General features: G+C 36.5%; 1 long non-coding RNA gene across 3 annotated transcripts in view; it reads right to left on the bottom strand.

The window, feature by feature from the left end:
- LOC110741256 overlaps positions 1-23,349 on the bottom strand; it is a 76,384-nt gene that overhangs the window by 5,862 nt on the left and 47,173 nt on the right. Inside the window, exon 4 of one of the 3 annotated variants that reach the window (XR_004177424.1) lies at positions 2,707-14,065. The exons of the other annotated variants lie outside the window; for them this stretch is intronic. This is a non-coding gene — a long non-coding RNA (uncharacterized LOC110741256). Of the gene's footprint in view, positions 1-2,706; positions 14,066-23,349 lie in introns of those variants that run through there. 3 annotated transcript variants of the gene reach the window in all.

Consider the following 23,349-nt stretch of genomic DNA (forward strand, 5'->3'; position numbering starts at 1 on the left):
GAAGATACCAGCTCTTTTGAGTGCCTAATATGTGCTGGGCTCCTTTCTACATACTTAACACATATGAGGCCCTGGAATATTCACAAAGAAACTCGTCATAGGGAAGACCAGCCAGGATTACAAAGGAGGAAATTGGGGGTCAATAGGATTAGTAACGCGCACAACAAGCACATTCAGGACCTGAACCCATGTCTGACTCAGAGAAGCCTTCGCTCTTTTCCTCTGTCTGGAATTATTGGTCTAAAAGACAACCAATTCTCTGCTTTTTTTTTTCTGCTCCCTAGTTCAACAACTACAGGAGATGGTTCCTTTGGAAAATTTTCAGCAGCCGTGTTTTGAAATTAATGTTGTAGTTTCTGACTTTTCTGTCATAAATCTCAGCAGAGAGCAATGTATTTGTTGTGATGTGTCTGCACCCAAATTCGAAACAGTTTTCTTTCTCCTAGATGTGTTGCCCTAGATTCCAGCAAGCACGGTCTCTCCAGATTTCAAATTGGATGGGTCAGCTCCCTATAATGTATCACTTTTGGTACAGACATCTTGCTGTCTAGAATGTGAGAGAGTCTTACCACAGATGGCTGGGGAAGGACTGAATGGCCCCTTGGCATGGTCTCCTTCTAAATGTATGAGTGGAAATGGAAGGTTGGGGGCTTGTGACTTGGCTATGGTCAGACAGTTGCTGGATAGCTGAAAGATTTTAATTCAGCTCTGTCATCATTCCCTTTTACGTCACTAATGAGTAGGGTTCACTCTTATACATTGCTGTATCTTCGTCAGTACCTGGTACAGTTTTGATTACATGACATCTATCCAAATAAGTAACATTTTTAAAGGGCATCTGAATTACTAACTGATTCAGAATAATAAGCAGGCTTAAATAATTTAGAAGAAATAGGGGAAGAAAATAACATGTACAAAGGCACAAGTAAATGTGAAGAAATAGTTTCAGGAAATGTTCCTTTTGAAGACTTGGTTTGTACCCTCATTTATAGCACTCATCACTGTCAGCTTTGCATTTAGAATAATATGTCTATCTTCTCAGCTACATTAACTATGTCAATGAGACATAACCTGTGTCTCATTTTTTTGTGGCTCGGTGGACAGCACAAAGCGGACTTTCAAATTTTGCTTACTTACTGGCATGGAATTATAAACATATCCCAAGCAGAGACAGTGCAGACTCTCTTCCTCTTAAAGCAGCCAGTGCAGTCGAAGTAGTATGATCTTTGGAGCCAAAGAGACTCTCCATTGTCTAGCTTAATTAACTGTAAACTTGCCTTAGTTGCTCATCTGTAAAATGAGGCTAATACTACTTAGTTGGGAAGATAAGAGAACTAAATTAAAATACTTAGTTAAGTTGCACATCCCATGCTTGAAATGAAACAAATTTCAGTACTCTGCTATTCTTTCTTCTCTTGCTCTCCAAGACAAAGCCTTAAGGAGCCTGGCTGTTAGTGAGCCAAATTGCCCTCCCTCAGTACCCAACACAAGGAACTCAATCCTGTATTCCTACAACTTCTGTTCATTTTCCAATTTATACACTGTATTTGACACCAAGAGAAAAGCTATTTTAAGTGTTTATTTTCCCCCTCATCTGTTCTGTGTTTGACTCACATATGATATGGGCAAGAATGTTTAATGGCATTCAACTTAGCAAACACTGTCATAAGCCAGACAAGCTGCTTTCTTTCCAGAGCCCCGCTAGAGCAATTCACCCTCATTTTATACCTGGGGGTGCTTTTATTCTTCCTGTTAAACAAATTCAAGCTGATCTTCAAGTAAGCATTTCAGTTGAACTCCATCAACCCTACAAAATGGGGCCAGAGGGTCCTGAACAACAGCACATTTCTTTTACAGAAATTGAAATGACTTAATACTTTGACAGCTTGTAGCTGTTCCAGGAGTCTCATTTGTAATCAGAGCTACTTAATCCTTTCTTCTTCCCAATGAAAATAAATTCAATATATCTGTAGTTCTAGTTCCCCCACAATACTATACATTTTGCCTATGTTATCACCTCATGTCACAGAGATGTTATGGTAAGTTTTATACACACACACACACACACACACGTAATTATATATATATATATAATGCGTACATATTATTTCATACATAAGGCACTCAGCCTGTGTCCCACACACCAGTAGGCATACTTGATGTTATTTCAATTCTATTGTCTCAAATTTTGGAATGAATATCATCACTATCAGTTAAGACTATAAAATGCCAAATGTGTTTTTTAATAACACAGAGGATTATATATGTTCAGATGATTTTAATACAACTATCTCAAAATGATCTCTTTAAAAGGAAGCACACTTAGTGTAATATTTTTGTCATTAGTCCAAAGTATGTTGGAACTGCTCCCAGGGAATTTGTAGCATATGATATATTATTAACATGATTATCATCATCAATCATCATTATCCTTAAAAAGACTACTATAGTAAATATATATTGCTTCTGGCTGTCTAACAAAACTCCTTTACACTGGGGAATACCATATCCTTTCCCTGTAGAATTATTTATTCCTCCCTGATACCTTGCCTCTCAATTACTGATTGGCCCTCTTATTTAGTTCTGGGGCTGTCCTATTATCAAAATTCTACCTCCTAAAGAAAACAATCCCATTTATGATAGCATCAAAAAGGATAAAATACTTAGGAATGAATCTAACTAAAGAAATGAAAGATTTATACATTCACAACTACAAAATGTTGCTGAAAGAAATCAAATAAGATAGAAAAAAATGGTAAAATATTCCATGTTTATGGATTGGAAGACTCAATGTTGTTAAAATGTCCTTACTACCCAAAGGGATATGCAGGTTCAATGCAGTCCCTATCAAAATCCCAAAGGCATTTTATTTTCACAAATAGAAAAAAAAAAAAAAATTCCTAAGATTCATATGGAATCCCAAGGGACCACTGAATAGCCAAAACAACCCTGGAAAAAAAAAAAAAAAAAAAAACGAACAAGTTGGAGACCTCACACTTCTTGATTTCATATACTACCCCAAAGTTCTTCTAAGCAAATAAACTGGTCACGAAAGGACAAATACTGTATGATTCCACTCATGCAAAGTAGCTAAAGTAGCCAAAATCATAGAGAAAATAAGTAGAAATTTGGTGGCTAGAGGTGGTGAAATTACGAGAGGAAGAGGATTGGAAAAATTTGTTTTTAGTGGATATATAGTTTCAGTTTTATTATTTGAAAAAGTTTTAGAGCTCTAGTGCACAACAATGCAAATATACTTGACACTACAGAACCATACGCTTAAAAATGGTTAAAATGGTAAATTTAATGTTTTGCTTTTTTGCTACAATTTTTTAAAAAGGAAAAATAAAGAAAACAAAGTATCTTCCTTCCTCCTGACCATAGTTGATTGGTCCAGCAGTGGGCTCTTGACCTAAGCTCAACCAGTCAAATACCTATGTAAAAAATAATAGTAATAATATATATATGTAAAATATATAGGTATATATATTATATGTGTAAAATATATGTGTGTGTATAGATATATATACACACACATGCACACACACAAAATTTGGAAAAAAAGAACACCAGTCATCTTTGATAACTAAAACTCTGAGTTACAAGGTTTGGAAGCTGCCAGCGTGATATTTCCTGCCTTATGAGAGAACTGGTCTTTGGTGAGAGAAAAATACCAATAAAAAATGAAGAGAAAGCATCCCAGCATCTAAGCGTTAGCTATAACTAAGCCACTAATATTACCATCAGTATTGTGGAAACAATTTATACATGGAGTATCTATGGAGCAACATACTAAATGTTGTATGTTTATTGTCTTGTGTTGTAAGTTTACCATTATACCAGGGTCTCTAACATCTGTATAGTGTATAGTCTACCAGGATGATCAAGTACACAAACAGGCAATTTCAAAAATATGAATAAGGTAATATGGTAATTTTAATAATGAATAAGGTCTAACAATTCCAATAATACTTTAAGAGCTATACAATACTCATCAAAAATGAGAAATATTGGGCTAATCCTAGTTAAGAGAATACACAAGACTTTCTTGAAAGAAATGGTACCTGAGCTGAATCTTAAAGAATGGATAGGATTGAGCTAACCAAAGAAATGGGGATATATCATGCCATTAGACAATCTAAGAAGTCAAAAATCAGTTCCTCGGGTGTTTAGGATGAGTAGAGATTGCAGTGGGGACTGAGAGTAGTAGGAACTGAAGTAGAGAAGGGCTAGTCAGCTAGAGCTTGATTTGCCATGCTCTGCCTACATCCTGCTAGTAACCACAATCCCTGAAAAGCTTTGAGCAAGAGAATGACATGTTGGATTTGCATTTTAATTAGATTAGACTAGCATCATTGTGGAGGATGAATCTGAAGGAGATGGAAAGGAAGTCCAGTTATGCAACTATTACAAACAGCCAGGAGAAAGATGGACCGCCCTGTAAATAACATAGTGATAGTGGAGATTGAGAGGATCTATACTTTTCAAGCAAAATTTTTAGGACTCAGTAATTAGTTAGAGGTGTATAGGGAGTAATGCCAAGGAAATAGAAAAGTAACATTCAAGATGTTGCCAAGTTATGGCAAAGATTCTGCTACCTCCTTGGTGAGTGAGCTTGGACCAGAACTTGAATCTTTTAATTTCCAGATTAGTACCTAATAGGGCTGTCAGACTACTCATGGAAGTTTGAGCATCTCTTCCATGCCCATTTCTACTGCTTTTCCTTCACTCACACATTCTTCATCAAAGAGACATTGAACATGTATTGTGCTAGGTTCCAGGGATAAAAGATGTATAAATTATGCCTCTTATCATTAAAAGGCTCAAGTAAGGTAAACAGGCAGGCAAACAAATACTATATCACGTGATGCAGGGTTTCATTCAGCTGTGTACACAGGGCTGTGGGAGGAGAAAAAACAAAAGAGAAACTAAATGTATTATTGTCTTATAAAGGGTATGGAAATGAAAAGATATTTGATCACCTACATTCAAAGCTCCAGGAGGGCAAGACCTGTATTCTTTCTATTTACTCCTGATTCCTAGTGGCCTGGCTATAGTATTCTATAACACATTTCAAATTCTTGATACACATAATGTACATATTCAAAATCTTGGTGTAATTCATTTGAACTACAGGGCAGTCTATTCACTGGGATGAGAAGAATTTTGTAGCCAGAAAAATATTTCCAATTCATAGTTTAAATATATTTCTAATGAAAAGGGTCATTCTGATGTCCAGAAACTCTGTTCTTTAGATGATCCTTAAAACTCATCTAGTTTCTGCCAGTAAATAGAGGAAAGAGCAAAATCCATTTCAGCTTGCCAACCATTGGAAGCACAATCCAATCACAAAATCTGACTGATCAATGAACAAGTGGTAAGCAATCTCATGTATTTTTTTCTTGATACTAAAGTAAAAGATTGTAAAGTTCCTTTTTTGTCACATTCTTTAGGGTGTCTGTTAGATGTCTGGTGTTTTAGCAAGGATGAAAAGCAAGAAAATGGAGGAACAAATGAAAAGCAGACTTGCTAAGGTCACCCCAAATGAAGACCTGTCTTTACCAATACTCTTCACATCACTGTGTAATTATTTTTCTTTAAAGATAGTAAAAGTTGAGAGGGTTTTGCTCTTTCTCGTGGAATGTATTGTGAATCAACCTAATCTAGATGAGAGAGGGTGGGTCAGAGCTGGTTTCATGAGAGTGTGACCTATGCAGGTGCACACAGCCTTATAGTTAGAAGGGTCTTACTCTTGGTTTAATGCTCTGCTGTTGCTATCTTGACATTCTTACTAATATTTTTCTTAACAAGAGTTCCCATGTTTTCAGTTTGGACTAGGCTATTCCTCCTGAAATGGATCTACTAGTGCAATATCTAGCACATAGTGACTACTCAGTAAGTGAATGAATTCATAAATGAATCAAATTTTTCTTGAAAAATAAGTTAAAGATTTCCAAGTTGAAGTCAGGAAGAATCAGTACAAGAAAAACTTATGCAAAACACAGAGGATAAAGAGAACTTCTATGATTCAGGGAGTGGCAGGAAGTTTCGACTATGGCTAGAGACCAGGCTGTTTGGAGTCAGTTATGGGAGAGATGAAACTGGAAAAAAAAAAAAACACAACAGTTGATAAAAAGTTTGAAAGCTTTAGATGCCATTCTAAACAGCTTAGGCTTTATTCCATAGCATAAAGAAATCCATAGAAGTCCGTTAAACATGAAAGTAACAAGCATTGGGTATGAATTTTAGATGGTCACTCTGGCAGGTGAGGGATGCACCAAGGGCTTGGTATGGTCATGGGATACTTAAGCAGCACAAGAACATAGGAGGAGCTGACTGCTGGGAGGGAAGACACATCTCTCCTGGAAGGAAACAGGTTGAAAGTAATAGCAAAGTGAATGTGTTTGAACTTTAAAATACTTTTAATCTTAGGCAACATACTTAATCTTCCCATGCGTACTTCTTCATACATATTATAAATAGTCTGGATCACATGATCATTGAATTGTTTTCCAGGCTTAAAATTTGTGTGATTTTATAGTTTTTCAGATTTTATTAAAGTTGTATAAAAATATACAGAGGTGATTCTGTAACTTTACTAGATTGGTGCTCCTAGAAAGCAGATGCTTTTTCTTCTTCACCTCTTTATAGCTAATTACTAGAGTAGTGTCCTGAACATAGAAGGTTTTTCACAAATATTTGTCAAATAAATAATACATACAATATTCTAGCATTTATAATGTATATAATTTTTATACTGTTAATATCATCAACAAACATTTAGTGTTCTTCTAACATAATGAAGTGCTATTAGATACTGAGAATACAGAGGAGAGCTATGACATCTGCCCTTAAGGACACATTCTAATTGCAAAAATAACAACAAAAAAACCACATACAAACACACACACATCTACATGTTGAATAGAACAGTAAGTGTCATGTATAAGGAAAGTGTGATGTAAGAGAAAGAATATGGGCTTTGAAGTGAGAAAAACTCTGGATTCAAACCTGATGCTTCTATTTAGCTACTCTGTCAGTTTGGGAAGCTAACTTGGCTTCTGTGTGCTTCTTTTACAAAATTGGAGATAATACCATTGTTGTAGAGATGCTAAGAGGATTTTAATATATAATATATGTAAACAATCTCACATAGAGTAACTACTCAAAAATTATAACTATCATTATTATTACTGATCATAATTATTATCATTATTGATAATTATAATTATTACTACATACACGCAGGAAAAAGTAATCCAGTCAACAAGTTAGGAAAGGCTTTTTCAATGAGGTGATCTTGAGCAGATTCTTGAAAGGTGAGAAGAAATAAATTAGGCCTCATCCTGGGCAGAGGGAAGAGCACTTGTGATTTGGATTTGGGAGGTCACAGGTACTCAATGCAAGCATTCTTGTTTGGCCCCGGCAAACTCTGCATGGTAGAATCAGTCAGAGGGAGGTGGAGAAGGGTGGGAGGTGGAGAAGGGTGGGAGGTAAGGGGCCCTCTGCTCCCACCTTCTTTCCTTCTTCTGTACTTCCTGGGCAGACAGCACCTCAGCAGTTTCCTGCCCTAATAATCAAGGAGTTCTTCCATTTGGAGAAAAACATAAGGTCATACTTTTTTTACACTCATATTTTCAAACTTTAAAAACTATTGCTGATAAGAGGAAAACAAAGTTATTAGTGAGTGTTCTGTTCTGTATGTCTTTTCCTTTAGAGTTACATGAGCGCTAATTAGGGAAACATCTTTTCCTTGAAGCAGTATTCAATGCTTTGTCTAAGCATCCCAATGAACCGCTTGCAGACAGCACTAATTGCTAGTGGTGTCTCCTTGGAAGTAGCCTATGCCTCCATTGTCCCTTTGGAGTTCAATAGTGCAGTACTTCATTTCACCTTTTAGGCAACCAATCCATTGGGCTACGTGTGTGAGAAATTGGCTCTAATGTATTACAACAAAGGTAAAATAATCCTTGATGTAAACCATAGCTTATTGCTCCTCATCCCCTAAGAGCAGCACTAAATCTCATTTCTTGTATTTTTCCAGCAGGGTGGAAGGAGCAGGCAGCGAGGTCCCTTCTAACCCCCTTGTTCTTGAATATTTACCAGAAGAGCAGTTGAAGAAGAAGGAAAGGTACAGATTAGTACATAAATGATGCTTGCACATATATAATCTGATTTCCAACATTCTTTCAAGGCACAGATTATTATCTTTATCCTAGAATGAGAACTGAGGCTAAGAGAGTGAAAGTATGAATGTTCCAGATCTCACAGATAAAGAGTGATAGAACTGGGATTTAGAACCATATTTGTCTAACTCTAAAGCTGGTGCTCTTTTCATTATCACATGCTCTCACTTTTTCTGGCTGTTCGCAACTTACTGTATTACATCAATTCCAAGACACATTTTTTTCCACATTGCGAGCATATCTGAAATGGAAATGCACGGTGTTTTACAACTGCTATTAGCCAAGAGAGAATTGTAACTATTAGTCACTGCCTCTGTGTGCATAAACTTAGGTGTTATTCTCGGAGTCATGATTGGATAACTGCAGTCACTTGATGTCTTTGTCAACAAACTACTTAGGAAACATTTGAAGAAGGATTATGTGTCCTAGTAGTCTTCTGAAAAATCTTCCTTTGGAACATGGTAAGATCAAGAAAGCACCACCACTAAAATATACAGAACAAGAGACTGGGGCTTGGAAAAAAAAAATCTTTAGGAAAAGAGTAGAATACTTTTCAGAAATGCTACATCAATAATGCCCTTGATGGTACAGGGGACAATGTTGTATAAAAAAATGCACCAACTAGAAGATTTTTATAGTAAAGCTTACTCAGAATAGTCAAACTAGTTTTTCTTATATTGTTATTACATTTTGCTGTATTACCTCTGCTTACATTTTATTTTTATGTAACATTGGTAGGTGATTTTAAGAATCCATGTTCAAAATATCCCACGTAATTCTGGGATTATTCATGAATTTGCCTTCTTCCTTTAGCTAGATGTATGTTTCAAAGAGCAAGGTCTGGCCATGACATGAATAACATCATGTTTTTGAGATCCTATCATCTTCCAAATTTTATGTTATGACATATATCTTTTACTTCAAACAACAATCTTGTCAAGTAGCTATTACTTTTCTCATCTTATAGATCAGGAAATGAGGCTTAAAGACATTAAATAATTTGCCTAAATTCATACTACTAGAAAGAGAGGGTTTTAACACAGGGTAGTCAGACTTTATCATCTTGGTGTGGAATATCATATTGTATTACTTTTCAAATATTTTCTGCACATCACACCAGAGATCCTGAAGCACTCTGCAGAGCCTATGCTAAGTATTAGTCAGTTTCTGGAAAATTAAGTAACAAATTCCTGTTTTGGTCACTGAAGAAGAAGAGGGCAAGGATGCTCAGGGCAGCAGTAAGTTGCTAAAGACATCTAGCCTTTTCTTGCCACAGCACAGTGAGGTCAGGCAGACTTTGGAGCAAAACATAACTGAGTTTTAATTTCAAATAAACCACTCACTTACTGCAAGAATTGGAAAAGTTACTTAGCCTCTCAGAGACTCATTTGCATGTAAGAGGATGATAGTCTCAAACCTGCTGGGCTTTTGGTTGCCTTAAAGGAAATAATGAAGGTGATTTTGTCACACTTAGCACACCACCTAGCACAAAGGCCCCCATGGGAAGAGAGTTGTTTTCCCATTTCATGGGGTTAGTTTGGGGCTGAATGTATTAGTCTGATTTTACTCTCAGGCTTTTACTTCATGAAAGTTATATTGGTTGATGAAAATTGTTTTCTGTTTGGGTGACAGATAGAACCTTTTATTGATGAAACATATATCCATTGAACATAGACAGTGATGTATCAGAAGATGGGCTGACATCAGTGTAAAAGGGTTAAAAAAAAGCAAGTGCTTCAGCATCAGGACATCTTCATGAAACCTGGCTCCATCAAGTGGTATCAGCTTGGACAATCAGCTCATCTTTCTTTCTCATCCTCACCTTGTTTATTGAAAGTGAATAATAGTATCTCTTTTCCAGGGCAGCCATGATGATTAGAGGAGATAATTTAAATAAAAATGTTTGTACCAAGAAGGAGTTAATGTAACAGCTATTTCCCCTGACCTTGATAGCCATGGGTAGAATCACGATCCTTGATTAGTTGCAAATTAACCAACCAACTGCTAGTGTGCTGGTAAATCCTTAACCACAGGTTTTCTGGGGGAAAACAATCCCCGTTTGTAGCACTTGATGATTTCCATGGTGTAAATTCTTCCAAGAAATTCAAGCCCAGCCCCAATAGCTATTTCTCTTACTCTGTCTAACAACATGCAGGCTCACCAGCGGAGGACTGGAATCATCAGGAAGGTTAGATCTCTCTCTCCTGCACATGTGCATGCACACACACATACTCACACACACACTCATGACATAGACCGTTTTTCCCTCCTGAATACTGTTGGGGTGATCAGACCCAACACCAGGTCATGGGAGCGATGAAGTCCAGTGGAGTTAAAGGAATGAGAAAAAGTTTCAGAAAGAAAGTGGGACCGGCCAGAGGGTCACCACGAATGTGGAGGCTGCAAAGGCCCGGAGCTCTGGGAGCCCATGCTATTTATTGATGATCAAACAAAGAAACAGGTGGTGAGGATGTGGGAGTTGAAAGGAAATGGTGTATTAGGTGAATGAGAAACATATGGCTACTTGAGATAATGGGAGTGCTAGAAGCAAGGAGCCAGCAAGTCTAGCAGACATGCAAGCCCTGCCTCAGCTTCTCTCCCAACACTCAGCTTTTCTCCCAACAGAATACTAGAAAAGAAAGAAAAGAATTATGAGACAATACTTCAATAGATGATTATAAATTTTAGTGTAATTTTTGCACCATCCCTATTCATTCCTTGATTGATACAAGTAACTGCAAATTCCTGGTACCTCATTTTTTAAAAAAAATCCCATGCTAGAGGCCAAGGCCACAGGGCAACTGGTCCCCAGTTTTACCTTTTAGGTAACACTGCTTTAAGAAGAAACAAAAATGAGGTTCATTACCCCCAAACTCATTTCCTGATGATTAGAGGAATAATCATGACATCTGCTCACATCAGCCAATATTAAGGCGAGGTGCAGAAGTATTTTGAAGAGTGACTTCAGTACAGCAGAACTTATAGCCCTGAATTTTACACAGGAATGGGCAGGGTTCCAGTGTCAGGCATTGCATGTGTACACTGCCAGCCTTGTCTCTCATTTCCTGCCTATGCTACATGGTTCAGATGTCAGATAGGATAACTCCAAAGCAGAGAGAACAGAAGCAGGAATGTTCAGGGTGGTAAGTGTAGTAACAGAGCAACTAACGATCACACTTGACACACCCAGTACATCTGAAGTATCACGTATCATTTTGATTATGTAGTAGGATGAATGTCTTCTCTTAAAATAGTAGTTCTCAATTCTGATTACATATTGAAATCATCATGAAGAAATTTTGAAAACACACTTGCGTGTAGATGATTCAGTTGTTCTGAGATGGGACCTGTGGGTCTCTATTTTTTGAAGTTTTTCAGATGTATCTAATGTAAAGGTAGGTTTGGGAAACACTAACTTACAGCAAACCCACAGTTAAATGTTCTACCTGATCCAGGGCCATAATGATCAGATAATCAACATTGGAATCATCTGGGGATTTCGCTGAACTGTAGATTCTTGATACAATAAGTCAGAGGTAGGAAAATCTGCATTCTGAATGGCATCCAGGTAATGTCATGATACAATGGAAGTGTAGGGCCTTAGTTGTTTATTATTTTAGTGGGAATTAAGAGAGGAGTCCCTCAACTGATTTTGATATTCCTTTTTTGCCCATCTAGTCATAGAGACTAAAGTGGGGGTATTTGGGACATTGTCTTTGGCTTCTATTTATTTTAGTGCTCAGTTTCCTACAGTAATAACTCAGAACCTCCAAAATTACCTCTCTGTTGTTAACCTGTGAGCACAGTGTTTTCCCGCTTACTAAGGAAGTAATGTACCAGTTCCATCCCCATTGCTATGTGAAGGCCCAGGGCATTCTTTCTTCAGGACAGGGCACATCTTTCTCTGCTATGAACCATCTTGTCATTTTCATGGTGTTGCTCCAGGTGAGGCATTGCCCCATCTCCCAGTCTGAGGCCAGGCCATTTGACTAACAATTGATCTTTCCTTTGTTAATTTGTCCCACTTCAAGGAAATAACTATTATCTTCCTCCCCAAGGAATCCTGCCTTCCTTTACTTCAGGGAGCATTTCTTTTCTTCACTCTGACACATATCCCCACTCTTAGGAGCAGAAGCAACCTCAAATAATGTCATCAGATGTTAATTCTAGGGGTTTTGTTCCATTAGTTATTACCATTTTATTAATAGGTGACCTATAGGTATCTAATCTAAAGATAAGGATAGATGATGGTTTATAGAGACCATGTATGTCAGAAATTCAAGGTCATCATCCTTAGCTCAATCGTATAAGAGAATAAAGCATTTTTTTTCAAGTGTGGTCATGATGCTTAATAATAAGAGTAGTGTATGAGTTTTCTATTTCTTCCATAACAGATCACCACAAACTCAGTGGTTTAACATAAAATTATTATCCTACAGCTTGGGATATTAGAAGTCTAAAATGACTTTTACAGGTCTAAAATTAAGGTGTCAGCAGGGCTGAGTTCTTTTCTGGAAGATATAAGAAAGAAACCGTTCTCTTGCCTTTTTCAGCTTCTGTAAGCCATCTACATTTCTTAGGTCATGACTCCTTCTACTATCTTCAAAGCCAGCAACAATGCATCTCTCTGACCTGTCTTCCATTGGCACAGCTCTCTTCATAACCTGGAAAGGGTCTCTGTTGTTAAGAATACAAGTGATTAAGTTGGGCACACCTAGAAAATCCAGGCAACATTTTCCCATCTCAAGGTCTTTAACTTTAATCACTTTTGCAAAGTTCCCTTTGCCATGTAAGGCAACATATTCACAGGTCCCATCCTTTGCAGATCATTTTTCTACCTACCACAAATGGCTGCCATTTATAACGCTTTTCGTTATGTAGAGATTCTTATCTGCATTTTGCAGATAAAGAAACTATGGCTCAGAGAAATGAATACGGTAAGGTGACCTAGCTGGGAAATTGCAAAGGTGAGGTTTGAACTGAAGTCCTAAAATTCTCAAGCCTATGTCCATATTCACCTCCTTCTGCTATCTCCCTTATCAAGGATTCTGTAAGTCAATTCCATGGTTTGACAGAAAATTTCCAAGGCAACAGTTGGCTTGCTGTAGTGGTGAGGGATGGAGGTTTATTTGGAGATATGTGGGGTGATCTAGAGTTGATAATGCAAATAAAATTTCCTCTGGATGGCATGTGCTGTCAGCAGTGACCTCCTGCAGTAACCAGAGAAATATCTACCAAGAGTATTTCTATACTTTAGCTAGGCTGATTCCACCAAGGCTTGTCAACCACAATCACAAATATCATATAGGACTAAAAAAAGTAAAAATAAACTAGTGAAAATTCAATGAATCCTCTGCAACATAGTTGTGTTGGAACTCAGAGCTGTCTCTTAGAGCAATAAAAATGGGGAAAACATAGTACATTCTATTTTAATCTCAGCCAAACTTATTTTTTTTTCTTGGGGAGAGAGGAGAAAGCTCACAAAGACCATGCCTCATAAGCCATTTCCTGAAAAATAACTGAAATTCTCCTTAAGAAAATAGGTTACCTCAGTTTCCATGGGAATGGTTTCTAATGCCAAAATTTTACTGCTGACAACAAAAAGTGACAATGACAGAGAGACCAAAATGAGTGTAGCTATAGAAACTGCTTGTTTCATTATCACATCCTATTCTAATTGTTTCTTTACATGTCAGACATCACTCCCTATTATATTTTGAGGACAGAAACTAACTTATTCAGTTTGTATCCACATTATTTAACACAATGTCTAGCAGGAAGCAAATGATTCATAAAAATTGGTAGATACAATTGAATATTACATTACCTACTAGAGTGGTTCTCAAATATAATCTGCAGATTGATCATCCTAGAATCACCTGAGGAGAAATGAAAATATAGGTTCTCTATATTTATCATAGACATTGTCAAGTATAAGATCTGATGGGGCCCAGCCATTTGCATTTCTTTAAAGCCCTTTAGGGACTTCCAATATACACCGAAGTTTAGAACCACTACCTAGCCTTATATACAAATTTATAGGCAACATGCTAGATTCACATTTGCCAAAAGGCAACCTTGAATTAATACTTCCCCATGCAAAAGCATAGAAATAACTTATTTCACTAATTATGGGCCTATTAATGTGGCCAAATCTGGGCCAGAGGCAGTCAAGGATACAAGAATGAGGAGCTCTATCCCCACAAAATGTAAAATTCTATTAGGAAACCAAGGATATTTTTAAGATTCAGGTCGGTCTGGGATAGTTTGGGAGACTGGTAAGGAGCTAAGGAGGCTTCTGACAATAACTGCTAAAGGGGGAGATTTGAATGGCATTAATTTGCATCAAGGACAATGTACAACTGTGGCAGGAAAAGAAGAATGGCACTGGTTACTATTGAATACAGGGGCTCTCTGCCAGACACCAGCCAGCCCTTTGCTCATTGAGCATCAGTGGTCTTGGCATGGACATTGAGGCATGGCCAGCAACATGGTTCACAGGTTTGTCTGTTATGCTTTTAGCAGGATAAAGAATATGGCTCTAACTTTTGGTATTGAAGGTATAAGAATGTAATCAGAAAGCCAGAGCAGAAAATGGGGGAAACCTGAGGGAAAAAAACACTTAGTGGCTAAAAAGAACTAAATTATGGAGCTCATATTAGACAAACCCATAATAATCTTAAGTAGCTGGAACTAGAGAAAGATCATATTGTCATTACAGTCCTATTCTTACTCACAGGTTAGTGTAGTGTGGCAAATAATACATTAGTTTTATAATAATGAAACACTGAGAACAGTAAATGAATGTAGAGAAAAGAATAACAGATCACTATGTGACATGATGCAGTCTCTACATTTATGAGTTCATGCCCAGAAGATACGGGTAAAAATTAAAATCATGTGAACCTAATAAAAAATAAAAGTAGAAAGAAAAAGAGAAGACAAAAGAAGAGTCAGAACTGCTTTATTAACAATTGGATAGGCATTCAATAACCAAGTGCCTAATCTGGAATCTTTCTTTTAAGTCAATAACCCACGGATAAAACATGAATCAACAAATATCCTGGGCTCTGAACATGAGGGCAGCAGGAGCAGTGCATTATCCAAACAACCTATGTTATTCCATTCTCTTCAGTATTTTCTATGTGCCAGGTGCTGTTAGGCATTGGAGATGCTATTACAACAAAGCAAAGCGGTCTGGGCATGATGGCTCATGACTTAATCCCAGCAATTTGAGAGTCCAGGGTGGGAGGACCGCTTGAGCCCAGGAGCTCAAGGCTACAGTGGGTTATGATCACGCCACTTCACTTCAGCCTGGGTGACAGAGCAAGACCCTGTTGCTAAAATGAAACAAAGTACCTTCTTTATTTTTCACCATAGCACTCAGCACTAGTTGATACTTAATTATAAATTTATTTTTAAAGTGTCTGTAATATTTATTCCATATATGAATATAGTTCATGAAGTAAAGGGCTTGTCCTTGTCACCACTCTATGCCCAATGTCCTTTATAGGCCCCACTCATTAACTATTTGTGAAATAAATGAATAAATGAATGAATAATTGAGCGAGTGAATAATATTGGCCATTAAATGATTAAACAGCAAAGTAGTTTCTTTTGAACTATTATCTTGGAAGGTACTTTTTCAAGTGTATAATGTAGAAAGAGCAATGTTGTGGGACCCTATACATTCTTTCAGCTCTCACTGAAAATACAAAGTGAGTCTTCTCCCCAAAACTGAATATAAACTGCCTCAACTGGAAACAGTGTATTAGTCAGTGTATTCTAGGCTGAATGTGGCAAAAAAATAAACCTCACAATTTCAGTAACATAACGCAATATGATTTCTTTTTCATATTACTGTCCTTTGAGTGGCTCTTCTATAAGCTGTGACTTGGAGTCTAGGCTGTTACCGTATTGTGGCTCTACCATCTTGAACTCTGTTTTCAAGGCTTCAAAATTGGGATAGAGAGAGCAGGAAAGATATGTGGAGCATGCTGTGGCCAGGACTCAAAGGGATGTACATTACTTCCACCCATATTCCGCTTGCAGAGTCTCACTGAATTGTAAGAGGGCTACAAAACATAGTTATGTTGTATGCCAAGAAGGAAAATGAAGTGGTTTGGTGAACACACGGCATTGTCTCAATGTTACAGTTTCAACATTAGGTTTAAAATTAAAAAGAACAATAGTATTTCTAGTCATAGCCAACAAGTGTAGAAAATCCAGATAGGAAGCAAAATTATCTATGGAAATCCCTCAATAAATATCTAAGAATCAGATATTCACTCATTGATTCATTTTATATCTGAACTTATTACTCTGTACCACTATTCTCACTCTCTTAAAGCTTACAGTCTAGACAGGAGGACAAATGAACCATTAAATGAAGATGAGTGCTTTGATAAAGTACAGCATATTATAGGAGATCTATAATAATATTCAAAATATAATTACTAATATTTTGAACATTAGGTACTTTATAGATATGATTGCATTTATTTCTTTACAATGTGAGGAAATACTATTACTGTTGTTGTTTATGGTTAAAACAGCCACTTGCTTAGGGTCTCACAATAATTAATGAACTTTAAGTACCTCAATGAGCAATGACTAACATTGTTCATGAAAGTTACTAAAATAAGAACTGGTAGTTTTACCCCATATTAGGTAATGTAGAAGGAAAAGAATGGAAAATCTCCAGAAGGGAGCCCACGTGAGATAAGCATAGAGGTTACTCCATGAGCACTCAGAGGTTCTCACTACATTCCTAGGGAAGAAAAACTAGAGGTGACAGCAGAACCCACTCCACATCCCCTTAGTCCACTGCATAAGCTGTAAAATTAAAGCTCAGAGTTCCCATTCCAGAGAGCAAGTCTTGCCTTTTTAAATATTTTTTGTTGTCTTTTCATAGTCCCAATTGAAAAAAATCAAAAAACTTCTCACTTACTGGAATACACTCCCCACCCCCATCCCTACACGTTGAAAAGTAGGCGGTCCCTTCCAAATCTGTCCCTTATGCCTGGTGCTAGGATGAATCATGTTCTCACAATGTGGTTACATATTTACATAAACACATAAGAAAATATTTATGAGTGTATACAGTCCGTATCCATGTAAATGAAAATTTTTATGCTCAACTTAAGCCATTTATTGTTTTGGTAATTGATGTAGGAATTGGTAAACAATGAAATTTATATTTATGATATGCCTAATATAAAAGCAATTATATTTCCACAATGAAAAAACAAAGCAAAACCACTAGAGTGTTGCCTAGCTTTAATATGACTTACCCCTCTCCTCAACATTTCTGTAAGAATTCAAAATCCTAGGCAATACATATTTTCCATTGAGGCAAAAAAAAAAAAAAATCAATAATTGCTCTGAAAATTAGACAAGCCAGCTAAGATAGAGTACTTAACTTGGATATTCTCCATTGTAATAACATGGAAATAACAGAATGTACAAGAATAGCATAATGAGGTAGAGTACAAATTTCATCCTTGAGCCAAAGACACACTTTTCTCTCCACAGGATGAATTAAAAAGGTGGATTGAGCAAGAAACTCACCTGGTGAGCATATTGGTTTTGCAGATGTAAGTGGCACACAGCTGGCTTGAAAAGCTATGATTTGCTTACCCATATGTGGTATTACATGAACTAAAGAGAAGCTGAAACTAGGGAGGGGAAATGCAATTTTTAGCACAGCCTCACTGTCAGCAATGGGAATTGCTTTTTCAAAACTGGGAGTAGCTTTGATGAAAACATCCTCCGACATTCTCAACATTGCCTTGGGATGAATTCTTCCAGAAACCATAGAACACTTCCTCTTTATTTGCAGTTTTATAACATTTTATTGTCTACGTTCATTTAATGTTGTGAAGCTCTTGCACTGCCCTCTGCTGTTTTCTGAGCTGCATAACCAGGGTGTTCACTAGCAAACTACTGAGTTCATTTAATTCTTTCTATCTATCTATCTAACTAACTATCTATCTATCTATCTATCTATCTATCTATCTATCTATCTATCTATCTATAGCACATATTAGGCATCCAAGATAAAGGAGCAATGTTTTAAAAAAGCAGTAAATGGACAAAGCATAGATTTTACAGTTAGGCAAAATGAGTTCTGATCCTAGCCCCACCAACATTTTCAGTTGTGAGACTGTAGATAATTTAAATGCTCTCTGGCTCAAGGCTCAGTTTCCCTACATACAAAATGAGATATTAATACTTATTTGCATCATGTTACAAGGATAAGTCAGGCATGCTTAGTGCCTACAACAGAGAAGATACCATGGTATGAAGCTATTATAATATAAATTAGTCATGCACTCTACAAGAAGATAGGGCAAGTGAGGAATCTGGCAATTATGTAACAGAAGAAGAGATAGATTAGATGGCTATTGTAGAAAACCAGATAGTAAAGTGAACTTAAATGAGAATTTCAGCCGTGAAAATGATACTGCTTTAGTAACCAAGTGGAGACCATGCAATTAAGGGGGCAGAGACTGGAAAAAGAAAGAATAGCTAGGAGGGCTAGTGTTATAGTTGAGGATGAAATGTAAGGTGGACATAACTATGGAGGCACCATTACTAAAAGGAAGATAGGCACAGTCAACAGTCATGGTAGAGGTTGAATATGAATAATTTGGTAATAGATTGGATACAGGACACAAATGAAAGAAAATTGGATTCTGGATATGTTGGAAGGATGATAATTGGCATATTACATGGATGAACAGGAGTCAGAGTTAGCAAGAAAAGGAGATAACATGGGTGTGGGGGGAGGGAGGAAATTCATAGTTACCTGGCATCAACTAATAGAAATAATTTTCCTTTATTCCTTGCAATAATTCTGCAATATATACTTTATTATTCCCATATTTCGAATGAAAAAGTTGGGTCCCAGAAAAGTAAATATGTTGTTAATGACACCCATCGCAGCATAAAGAAGCTAGGATTCAAATAGTTTTATGTGCATTCCAAATTCTAGGCCCTTTCCTCTATGGCTTTACAGATCAGTGCAAAAGAAGCGGTATAGTCCTGATTCCATGGATGAGGTCCTCAGCACTTATGGTACTTCCATGTATGACACTGTTTTCCTTAGGTATAAAAAGATGACACCTATCTGTCCTGTTTATACTGTTTATACAGAAGTCCACTCATGAATATTCTCATGATATTTACTGTTGATGGGTATTTCACTTTTGGTGATGGTGAAAAGGCACATTGATTTGACAACTGATTTAAGATTTCTTCTAATGCCCATTTGCTGTTTTAGGATTCTCTGTTGAAACTGCATTATGTGGTTAATTTCCTGAGAGATACTATAAGGACACTTCATCTGAATGGCAAAGGAGAAAATGTGCCCGGTATCACTGCTCATCTGCTACCAGGTGAGCAGGTCCAAATAGCATTAAAGAACACCGTTTCCTTCTCTCTTTCACCAAAGTCTTGTTTGAAGAGTAGTCTCACACAGGCCTCACTAGAATTTCATAATCCAGAGTGACTTCTAAGAAAAGAATTTTCAAACTTAAAGACAATGGAAAGTCAAAGATGTGCATGAACTCTAAAGAAACCACCTATCAAGAAGAGACATAGACTCAAACTAGCCTCCCACCAACTCCAAAGTCCTAGAAGCTTTCTAAAGTCTCCTGTCTTCATAATCCCTTCATTCTAACATTTTTATTAGGTGAGAATTAATATTTGTTACTTTTTCAAAGCTGTGTTAGTTTGGATTTGCTGAGGAGAAGTCAAGAGAGAACCAGATACACAAAAGGTTTATTGAAGGAGGAAGAAAGAGGGGATGGAGAGAGCTTTTGGACCATCACACTGGTCTAACATCTGTGAAAGAAAAGAAGGAAAAAGGACTATGGTAGAAAAATGGCTGGTAAGGGGCCATCATCATGCCCAGATACCCACTAGAGGAGGTTTCTATCTCTATAATAGACCCACTTTATTCAGTCATTGGCATGAATGTGGTAGTTGATCAGAAGGGCATCAGCTAAGACCATCACTCAATTCTGTTACCTGCAGCTAGAGATCTTAGCAGCATGTTTTCATAGCAGTTTCGAATTCTACCCCCAGAGATCTATATTGAAATATTAGAGGAAATTATAGAGTAATAATCAAACATAGAGTTTGGAGATGAACTTCCTAAGTTCAATTCTTAACTTCATCACTTGGTTGGGTAAAGACAATGGATAAAGGGTCTCCCTACAGTGCAATAGATCTAAAAGATTATTCTTCCTTCTATCTGAAACTTTGTAACCTTTGATCAACAACAGATCCATATCTTGGCCATTGTGAATAATGCTGAAATGAGTATGGCAGTATAAGTATCCCTTCAACATATTGATTTCAACTCCTTTGAATATATACCCAGAAGTGGGATGACTGGACCATATGGTAGTTCTATTTTTAATTTTTTGAGGAACCTCCATACCATTTCCCACAATGGTTGTACTAATTTACATTCCCACCAACAACCTGCAAGTGTTCCCCCTTTTCTCCTCATCCTTGCTAATGCTTATCTTTTATCTTTTTGATAAAAGGTATTTTTAACAGATGTAAGGTGATATCTCTTTGTGGATTTAATTTGCATTTCCCTAATGATTATGGATGCTGAGCATTGTTTATTTATTTATTTATTTACCTCTTAAGCCATTTCTATGTCTTTAAAAGGTATCTGTTCACATTCTTTGTCCATTTTTTAATTGGGTTATTTGTTTTCTTGATACTGAGTTGTTTGGGTGCTTTATATATTTGGGGTATTATCAGATGTATGGCTTGCAAGTATTTTCTTCCATTCTGTGACTGTCTCTTCACTTTGTTGTTTCCTTTATTGTTATCAGTATTTTAATAAGTGAAAGAATGGTACTTCACACAATACACACAATATGCAATAATTTATTCTAGATGGGTCATAGATCATAATGTAAATGGTGAAACAATAAACTAGAAGTAAACATAGAAAAATTTCTCTATGAACAAGGAGTAGGGAAAGATTCATTAAATAGGACCAAGATGCATTAACATAAAGAATATTGTCAAATTGGACTTAATTATATTTGTAACTTCTGTTCATCAAAAAGTAACATAAGGAAAATAAAAAGGGAAACCACAGATTGAGATATCTGTCATATGAAGACCTGAAAAAGAACTATTATGCAGAATACACACACATACACACACACACACACACACCCCTATACACTGGCAAATCAGTAAGAAATGTAAACATATTCAATTTTAAATCAAATTTATAACAGAGAGTTAAGAAAGAAATATAATACAAATTGAGTCAACTGATCTTTGACAAAGAAGCAAAACAATTCAATGGAAAAAGGATAATTTTTTTCATAAATGGTGCTAGGACAACTGGATGTCCACATGCAAAACAAAATCTAGACACAGACTTTACTCCCATTGCAGGAAATCAACTCAAAATGGATTATAGTCTTAAATGTGAATGCAAAGTTTTGAAACTCCCAGAACATAACATAGGAGAAAATCTAGATGACTTTGGATTGGGTTTGGTGATTACTTTTTAGATACAACACCAGGGGCATAATCCATGAATGAAATCATTGATAAGTTAAACCTCATCACTAAATAATAAAAACTTCTGCTCTGCAAAAAATACTGTCAAGAGAATGAGAAAACAAGTCAGAGACTGAAAGAAAATATTTGCAAAAGATATATTTGATGAGCGACTGTTATCTAAAATATGCAAAGAAGCCTTGAGTTTTAACCCAATAATAAGAAAACAGATATAAAAAGTGGGTAAAATATCTGAATAGACACCTCACCAAAGAAGATATACAGATAACAAGTAAGCATATGAAAAGATGCTCAACATCATATATTACTAATGGATTGCAAATTGACACAACCATGAGACATTATTACGTACCTGTTAGGCTGTCTAAAATAGAAAACATTGACACCAGGTGCTAATGAGAATGTGGAGGAACAGGAACTCTCATTTTTTGTGGGAATGCAAAGTTGCACAACTATGATGGAAGACAATCTGGAGGTTCTTACAAAACTAGTATTTTTACTATGCAATTCAGTAATTGTGTTCAAATTATTTATGGAAATGAGTTGAAAACTTACATCCATACACAAACCTGCACATAAATGTTTATAGCAGCCTCATTCGTAATTGCCAAAACTTGGAAGTAAACAATATGTACTTTAGAGGGTGAATGGATAAATAATCTGGGACACATTCATACAACAGAATATTATCCAGCATCAAAAATTCTGAGCTATCAAACCACAAAGAGCTGTGAAACACCTTAAATGCATGTTACTAAGTGAAAGAAGCCAATCTGAAAAGGCTAAATACCATTAAGCAAAATGAAATAAAAGATTCCAACCATATGATATCCTAGAAAAGGCAAAATTATGGAGACAGTAAAAAGATCAATGATTTCCAGGGTTAGAGGGCAGGGAAGAATGAATAGGTATAGCACAGGGGATTTTTAGGGCAGTGAAACTATTCTGATACCATAATAGGGGATATATATCACTACACATTTGTCAAAACCCATAGAATGTAAATCAAGAGTGAACGCTGGTGTAAACTTCGGACTTTATTTTATAATGACATGTCAGTGTTGGTTATCAGTTGTAACAAATGTACCAGCCAGGCGCAAGATGTTGATGGTCGGGGAGGCTGTGCGTATGTGAGATGACGAAGCATAGGGGAACTATTCATACTTTCCACTCAACTGTTGTGTACCTAAAATTACTCTAAAAATATATTCTATAGAAAAAAAATCCAATTTAAAAATAGACAAAAAGTTGAATAGTCTATTCATGGGAAAAGGAAAAGGATATTTCAATGGCCAATATGCATATGATAAGATATTCAATGGCTTACTACTAAATGCACACCAGAATGGCAAAAATAAATGACAAACAAGTGTCAGTAAAGACACCAGGTAAATAGTACTCTCAGATACTGTTGGTAGAAATGTAAATTCATACAACCAATTTGATAAAGTATTAAGCACTATATTATAAAGCTGAGCCTATGACTCTGGAGTTCTATTCTTTGATGTATATATATCCAACAAAAATATGTACATATATTCACTAAAATACAGGTAACACTATTTGTAATAGTCAACAGTGGAAACAAACCATGTGG

This window comes from Papio anubis, chromosome 12, assembly GCF_008728515.1.
Source record: "Papio anubis isolate 15944 chromosome 12, Panubis1.0, whole genome shotgun sequence".
NCBI classification, from domain to species: Eukaryota; Metazoa; Chordata; class Mammalia; order Primates; family Cercopithecidae; genus Papio; species Papio anubis.